This window comes from Triticum dicoccoides, chromosome 6B (assembly GCF_002162155.2).
Source record: "Triticum dicoccoides isolate Atlit2015 ecotype Zavitan chromosome 6B, WEW_v2.0, whole genome shotgun sequence".
NCBI classification, from domain to species: domain Eukaryota; kingdom Viridiplantae; phylum Streptophyta; class Magnoliopsida; order Poales; family Poaceae; genus Triticum; species Triticum dicoccoides.
Genome location: NC_041391.1, coordinates 545921333 through 545929305, shown reverse-complemented (window position 1 = coordinate 545929305; position 7973 = coordinate 545921333). Strand labels below are relative to the sequence as shown.

The 7973-nt window shown below is 44.1% G+C and overlaps 1 long non-coding RNA gene across 12 annotated transcripts in view; it reads right to left on the bottom strand.

Annotated features, from left to right (window-relative positions):
- Positions 1 to 7054, bottom strand: part of LOC119323081 — a 12061-nt gene extending 5007 nt beyond the window's left edge. The window contains exons 1-6 of one of the 12 annotated variants that reach the window (XR_005156113.1): positions 6466 to 7053; positions 5362 to 6354; positions 4613 to 4816; positions 651 to 2187; positions 352 to 437; positions 7 to 255 (exon numbers count right to left, since the gene is read on the bottom strand). This is a non-coding gene — a long non-coding RNA (uncharacterized LOC119323081). Of the gene's footprint in view, positions 1 to 6; positions 256 to 297; positions 2188 to 4612; positions 4817 to 5333; positions 6355 to 6465 lie in introns of those variants that run through there. The other 11 variants (XR_005156114.1, XR_005156105.1, XR_005156110.1 and 8 more) reach the window with 11 other exon arrangements.
- Positions 7055 to 7973: the final 919 nt, after the last annotated feature.

Here is a 7973-nt window from a genome sequence, read left to right as displayed (position 1 = left end):
TCTCAGGTGTGTTGCCTTCTCAAGAAGGCTCAAATGCTCTAGTAGCGGTCTAATGACCTGGTCGTCATTATTCGGTGGTGACAACAACGATGAGGAGGAACACCGCAAGATGTTGCTGATGTTCTTAATCTCTTCCATGTGGTCATTGTCGCTAGTGGCATGGGGTGTCGTTCATCAAGAGGGCTTCAACCAAGAACCATAATTTGATTGACTACCCACAAAAAATAGAACTATTCTTTACAACTTTCTGAAAAGCTAAATATAATTCAAAAATAATTATGAAGAGAGGTTAGTAAATAAAAATACAAGTCATGACTAAAATATTAAAGTGAGAAAAATATTATTTTTTACCTCATAACAGATACTGTGGCATACTATCTTCCAATATTCCTTATTTAGTGCCAATGTAAATTCCATACATTAAATGTCTAGATCATCTGAAATGGCCATGAAATTACAAAGTGGGAAGGTGGAACAACATTTACACAAGTATAGCATGCAAAATCAGCATCTTATGTGTATAGTCTATAGCTTCATCAGGGCAAGTAAAAAAATCAGTCTGGCCTATAAGTTGTACATAAAAAACTGAAGTTAAACCAATGGACAATTGGAATGGATGGTGCCTACAATCGCTGTGACAACAGGCTCACCAGCAAGGTTGCACTTGTAGATCATCATTTTCTGTGCAAGGAATATCTTCTCAACTGAAATCTCCATATCAAAATCACCTCTGGCCATGAAGTAATTGGTTTCCCACAAAGTGTCATCAAAGTTTACAATGCCCTCTTGGTTTCAACCTACCAATTCAAGAAAGAATAACAACATAGCCGACATGGTCACGGGCAAGCACATATGTTTATAGGCACAGTAGATTTAGTCAACACAGCAGTTGAACGAAGCTAAGTAATCTGAACAATTTACAAGTACCAAGAAATAAAACTTACCAGACGAGATGCAAGAAATAAAATTAGGCAAAACTTGTTCAACAAATTATGCTAAGGCTTTTGTGAACCAAGTGTATTCATTAAGGAAAGCACATAGAAGAGAACCAATTATGTACTTTTTGCCTATATAGCACATAATAGACTATAATGTTTTTCTACAAACAGGAGTAGATGTGAAACATGTCCTCGGAGAGACAAAGAGTTCATGGGTTCCAGAATCAAGTGTGTATATTAACAAAAAGTTGGACGTTATAACAGTAAGTTGTCGAGTGTGTATATTAACAAAAAGTTGGACGACATAACAGTAAGGCAACAGGCAACTCAATGAAAGGAAGGAACATCATCTGCGGTTACCCTAGTACTTAACTGACATGCAAAAACATTTCATCACTGCAGAGAGTATCAGAAGTTCAGGAAGGAAAGGAAAAAAACATTAACAAAGCTCGATAACATATACCATAATAATAACACAAAACAAGGATATTTGAATCAGATTTGTAATTCAGGCCCAAAAATGTATATACTATAATAATAACGCAACCATCAAGTCTTTAGTTAATTCATAAAGAGCTGATTGTTTTTAAATGTTTCAGTCCGCTGCTAATGTATAACAGTTAAAGAACATAAAGAACCACTGCCAACAAATTTCAGTTAACTAACCAACGAGTGGATACATATCAAAACAACTAAATCTGTAAGTAATGTAGACTAACAAAGTAACAAATACGCATGACCATGAGTGCTTCACTGATTGCAGAAAATCAATACCTAGATAAGGTTAAGGATTCAGGCCAAAAATGCATACTACACTGATAACACACTACCAAAAAAATCAGCAAGGTTCAGAATTCAGGCCCAAAAAAGGTATACTATACTAATAATAAGTAACCAGGAATTCTCAATTTGCTTCACAATTCAGGCCCAAAATACATATTGTACCAATAACACACAACCATCAAGTCTCAGTTCATTTACTTAAGAACGGGTTATATTTCAATGATTCCATCTCCTGCTACTCTTTAGCAGTTAAAACCAGGCTTCACCATGAAAATATAAAAGATACCTAGTTCAGTCGCTCGTAGCTTTGGAGCATGCTTAATCAGTTTGTTCCTCATGAACCACATATCAGCGCACACATACAGACACACACGCGATGTGCTCAGCACCTCATCCTGCTAATCACTATGTCGTACCTCTAAGTTGCAATGGACACACATGTATCATTGCCACTCAATGGTTTACCCTGCAAGAAGTAGGAACAACACTAATCAGAGATGATCAGGTTCAGTAGAATGGACGGATAGGCAGAAAAAAATCACCGTGCAGCCAAAAGTATACATCTTCCAGCTTCCAATTTTGGAAAAGCTTAAAAATAGATATAATGTCATTTTTGTTCCGAAAGTATACATTAATGCGGTTGAAAAACAGGTCCTCTCTCTGTTTAAACAATTAGATATAGATTCATTTTCCATTCCAAAAGTATACGTTAACATGGTTGAGAAACAGATCACATCACCCCCAGCTGTTAAAAGTCAATTAATCTTTTTAGTAAACAAAAATTATACTCCGTATTTCAGAATTTGGAGACGAGGCTAACTTTCCGTCTACTAAACCAACCAAGAAGAGATTCAACTCAGCCATGAGAGCTTTAAAAAAGGATTTTAGTGTGATCTTACCGAAAAAGGCTTTCGCCCCACTTTATATATAAAGCATCAATCAACAAGCACCCAGTACGAACACATGCCCCGCCACCGCAACACACGCACACACCCAAGGCAGGATACATAGGTGTTGAGCGCAGCAACACCACCCCCAGCACTACCCACGCAGAGATGAAGCTACATATGACGAACCATGCGCTCCAAGGCGGCGCCTTCTTGAAGGGAACGACACCGGATCGCTGCCACCGCCCGATCCAAAGATCAGAGTTTCCCCCGGAACCGCATGACAGGCAATGAGAGCCGCGACGACGCCTTCAAGAAGGGAACGATCTTCGCCGCTGCCGGTCCATCCGAAGATAGAACAGGTTTTCACCTCGGCCAACACTCATCGCCACCGAACGCCACACCCCGGCCACCACGCCGCCCACACGGCCATGGTGACCGGGCAGCACCAAGGCACGGGCTCTGCCCACGAGCACCGCGCTACCACCACCAGGGCCGCCGCCCAAGCATCCAAGACCTCGACACCACCTCACCCGAGACACGTTGCACCCCAAAGGAACGACACTGGATCGCCGCCACCGCCCGATCCAAAGGTCAGTCCTGCTGCACCGTGCGTGAGACGAGCTCCGTCTAGCCGCGTCGGGCGCGGGACGAGCTCGGTCATGTAGCACCGGGACGCGAGACGAGCGGCGGACCGCAGCTGGGAGAGGTCAAGCCCTTCGACGAAAGTAGCAACCGGACACCGAGGAGAGGGATCGAAGGCCGAAGCAGTCCACCTGCAAACGAGCCGACGCCGGCGGAGAAGCCAACCGTCGCTGCAGCCGGAACCGCCGAGCTGCCGTGTAGAAACCAAGCAGCAGGTAGGCCACCATACCACCCCGCGCCGCCGTAGCCCCCGACCAGAGCAGCCACCACGCCGAGCCACTCGCCGGGACCAAACCTAGGTCCGACACAGCACGCCACCACCGGATACACCTCCTCCAGCCAGCCCCGCCACCAAAGCACCGGCAGCCGCGTTGCCAGGGTGCAGCCACCGTGGCACCGCCAGCCATCCCCGTCGCCGCATCCAGGAAAGGGCGCGGCGCTCAGATCTGGCCGCTTGCCCTGGCCGACCGCGTCCACCCCACGATGCGCCAAGGCCACGCCGACGACACCAGCCACAGCAAGCCGCCCGCCGAGGACCGCCGCTGCACCCCGCAGCCGGATCTCGCATATCGGCGTGCGCCGCCGCGCAGCCGCCACACCCCGCGAAGGGGGAAGGAGAAGAAAGGAGGGCGCCCAGGAAGAGGCCCCGCCGCCGCCCTCACTGACGCCCGCCCAGGCTTCATCGGCGGAGCGCCTCCGGCAGCGGAGAGACGAGAAGGGGAGAGGGGAAGTCCTGGCGGCGCGCGGGTGGATTCGCCCTTCGAGTTGCCAGAGGAGGGCGACACGGGGGTGTTATTTCGCTCTAGTGTGATCTTTGGTATTTCAGCTTGAACCGAAGCTAGCCACCATTCACAGTTAGACAATGTAAATCCAAATTTTAGATAGTTTTTCGTTTAAACTGAAGATATAACAGCCTATGCACTGCCACAATCGATGAACACAAAAATAATGTTCAATTAATTACTCAACGGCGTACAACTACATGGTACCATAATAATTAATTAATTTGTAGCAATTCTAGACATCATTAACTCTTAGACACGGTAAAACCAAATTGCAGATATACTTTTAGTTTAACCCGAGGCTACAACCTTATACGCACTACCACATTCGATGAACGCCACAACAATGTTCAGCACTACCACATGTAATCTGAATCTCCCCTGAACTTTTCAGTTTGACCACCCCCAGGCATATAATTGCAGCCTAACAAAGACAACATTGCTCCATGGGAGACTCATAGATTCAACTCGACCAAAGAATAAGATTTAATAATGGATTCAAATAATTAAGACGAAGATATTGTCTTGTGGCCCAAGAGAAAAGATATGTTTGGTAATTGGAAACGTGTGTAGATACCTTGATGGAGCGGTCATGTTCAAAGGCTAGGGAGGCCTTGGAGAAGACCACCTTCCGAGTGAGCAACTTCTGCAGGGACTACACGTTGGCGCCCAAGTCCCTAAGGTTGCCAATGCTCCTTTGGGTTTGAAAACCTTCTCTTCAGAGAATTATAGATCAATTTCTGAATTCCGGAGGACTGTACATAACGCATATATACTTCATCTGGAGAAATAAAACTAACTGTAATGAAAGCATCAATTGCAGTTGAAAAAATAGTGCTAAAGAAAAAGGAAAGCTTGTGACTGCTAATTGATTGCAGCGTATGTACCAAACAAATTACAATGCACTAACACAACATGCGAATTTAAAGAACTCCCTATAGTGGATTCAACCACCTTGAACGAATGATATTATATATCAAGGGCATGAGTAATACAGGTTTATATTTGTAACCAAATAAAGTAAAGAGTACTCCCTCCGTAAACTAATATAAGAGCATTTAGATTACTACTTTAGTGATCTAAACGCTCTTATATTAGTTTACAGAGGGAGTACATATTAACCAATGGAATTAACTGAAGCAATTAAATAAATTTGAGACGGTGACTACAAAGCATGAATACAATGAGAGACTACACAAATTCAATCTAAACATGTGTTAGTAGATTAGATGCTGCAAAAGGTTGTACAACCTTATGGGACACAAGCAGCCAAGTTAAACTAACTAAGGGATACTTACTCAAATGAATCAACCACTTTGTTCTTACCCTTGGCCTTATCAAACTTATACACAAGCAAATCTTGCATAGTTGGAGAAAATGAATATTCAAGATCGAGAAGAACATCTAGAAGCTCTCGTGCATCAATCTCATTAAGTTAGTTGATTGGTTCCCTTACAAAGAAGCAAGGGAACTTGTAGTTGTACTGTTGTAGCATCTCCCCTTCAATCCTGAAACTTGTAAAACAAAGAGCTGAACTATTTTGCCCCTTGAAGGATCAAATATAATGTATTTGAAGTTAGTAGGTTAAATAAAAAAGTTTATAGAAAATAAGATCAATCTATTTATTAAACAAAGCAAGCTACAAATGCGAACAGTGTGGCAGACTTAGATCACTTCATGTACAAAATATTAACTGAAATTTTATGGCATAAACCACAAACTTCCTGTATTGTAATGGATCACACACCAAAGAACTTACACTGTAATTAATTTTATCCTGCAAAATATTGTGAGCAATCTTAATTTCATCACAACACAAACTGCCTCTAGTATGGAAAAGCTTCCAAGCTAACGTTCCGTCAAAATAACCTTCAGTAAAGTGTATGTATGGAAATATCTAAATAGTCTACCAAAATCAAAATGCTCCAGAAAATGGATCCTACAGCTAATCTAGTGCGAAGACCATTGAGGTGTTGTTAGTTTTCCTAAATCACGAGAACCATCTTGATAAGGAAATGACACATGTTTGGAGGATAATTATATCATAGTAGAGGTACTCGAACCCTGGGTGTTCATTTTGTTCCAGCTCTACTCAGATTTGTGCTAGTTCTAAAATAGTTAACAGAGATGCACAATGACAATGGGCACTAACCTGGACCAGTGACCTAAGAATTTGGAGCGAAGATTACTAATTTTTAGAGCAACACACCCTTTGTTGGCGGTTAAAATACCTCATGTCTGGGCTCGTAGTTGAACTTCTTACTGTAATTCTTACAGTGCATCTTCCTTTTGAACATTTGTTCCAATGAACCTACAAACCTGCATCCAAAACAATCGATCTCACTACTGGCCATAATAATAAAAAAACACAATCCACATGACCTTGCAAGCAAGAATATAGATGTAATTGATCAAAGATGGGGATAGTACCAAATCTGAAGCAACATGCAGCCAAGCTGCCAAAAAAATCCATCGACGGCAGTTCATTTCCCATGCCAGCCCGACCAATCTCTCAACCAGAACGCGTAACGTGCCCCGCCGCTCGGTCCTAAGTCCGCACCATCGCGGACGCCTCCAGCACCGGCAGGATCCCCAAGGGATCACAAACCGAGGCGCGATCTGGAGCAGCAAGGGGAACTGGCCTTGAGGAGCGGCGACCCGGAGCGCCCATCGGTGGGGAGCCTGGCCAGCGCCGGCGGCGGCAACGTGGAGGCAGCCGCTCCACTCGGTCCTCGGCGGGGGCGGATCGTCTCGGATCTCGGCGGTGGCAGAGGCGGCGGCGGCGGCGGCAACAATGGATGGGATTGAGAGATGCGGCAGCGGCGGCGGCAACGATGGATGGGATTGAGAGATGCGGCGGCGGCGGCGGCAACGATGGATGGGATTGAGAGATGCGGCGGCGGCGTCTCCCTCAGACAGCAGTGGCGTCTCCCTCAGACGGCGGCGGCAACGAACGATGGGATCGTGAGGAGTGGGGAACGAAAGATGTGGTCGATGGAGTTTTTTTTGCTGGTGTGGGGTTTTTTAGGTGGCTGCGTGGGACGGGGTGGGGTGGGGGAGACGATGAAGAAAAACCAGCGAAGGGAGGGGATGGTGGGAGGATAGACGATAAAAAAACAGCGAAAAAAAACCGGAAGACTATTCACCAACTCCTATATTAGAAGTAGAGATCACTGGTTAAATGAAGAAATGCTTTTTTTCTCGGGTATCCTGGCTTAGTTCCCATCAACATAATCATGATGCTTCTGTTTGTTGGTGTACTTTCATAATTCTTATTGACAATTGAGATGTTGTTTTTAATCTTGTAAAACAAAGTAACAACACTCTTTCCCTTTTTTATATTTTTGGAAACAGCGATGCGTATCTCCGTACCCGGGCATGTCTGAAGGAAATATGCCCTAGAGGCAATAATAAAGTTATTATTTATTTCCTCATATCATGATAAATGTTTATTATTCATGCTAGAATTGTATTAACCGGAAACATGATACATGTGTGAATACATAGACAAACATATAGTCACTAGTATGCCTCTACTTGACTAGCTCATTAATCAAAGATGGTTATGTTTCCTAACCATAGACATGTGTTGTCATTTGATTAATGGGATCACATCATTAGGAGAATGATGTGATTGACATGACCCATTCCGTTAGCCTAGCACTGATCGTTTAGTATATTGCTATTGCTTTCTTCATGACTTATACATGTTCCTGAAACTATGAGATTATGCAACTCCCGTTTATCGGAGGAACACTTTGGGTGCTACCAAACGTCACAACGTAACTGGGTGATTATAAAGGAGTACTACAGGTGTCTCCAAAGGTAGATGTTGGGTTGGCGTATTTCGAGATTAGGTTTTGTCACTCCGATTGTCGGAGAGGTATCTCTGGGCCCTCTCGGTAATGCACATCACTATAAGCCTTGCAAGCAATGTA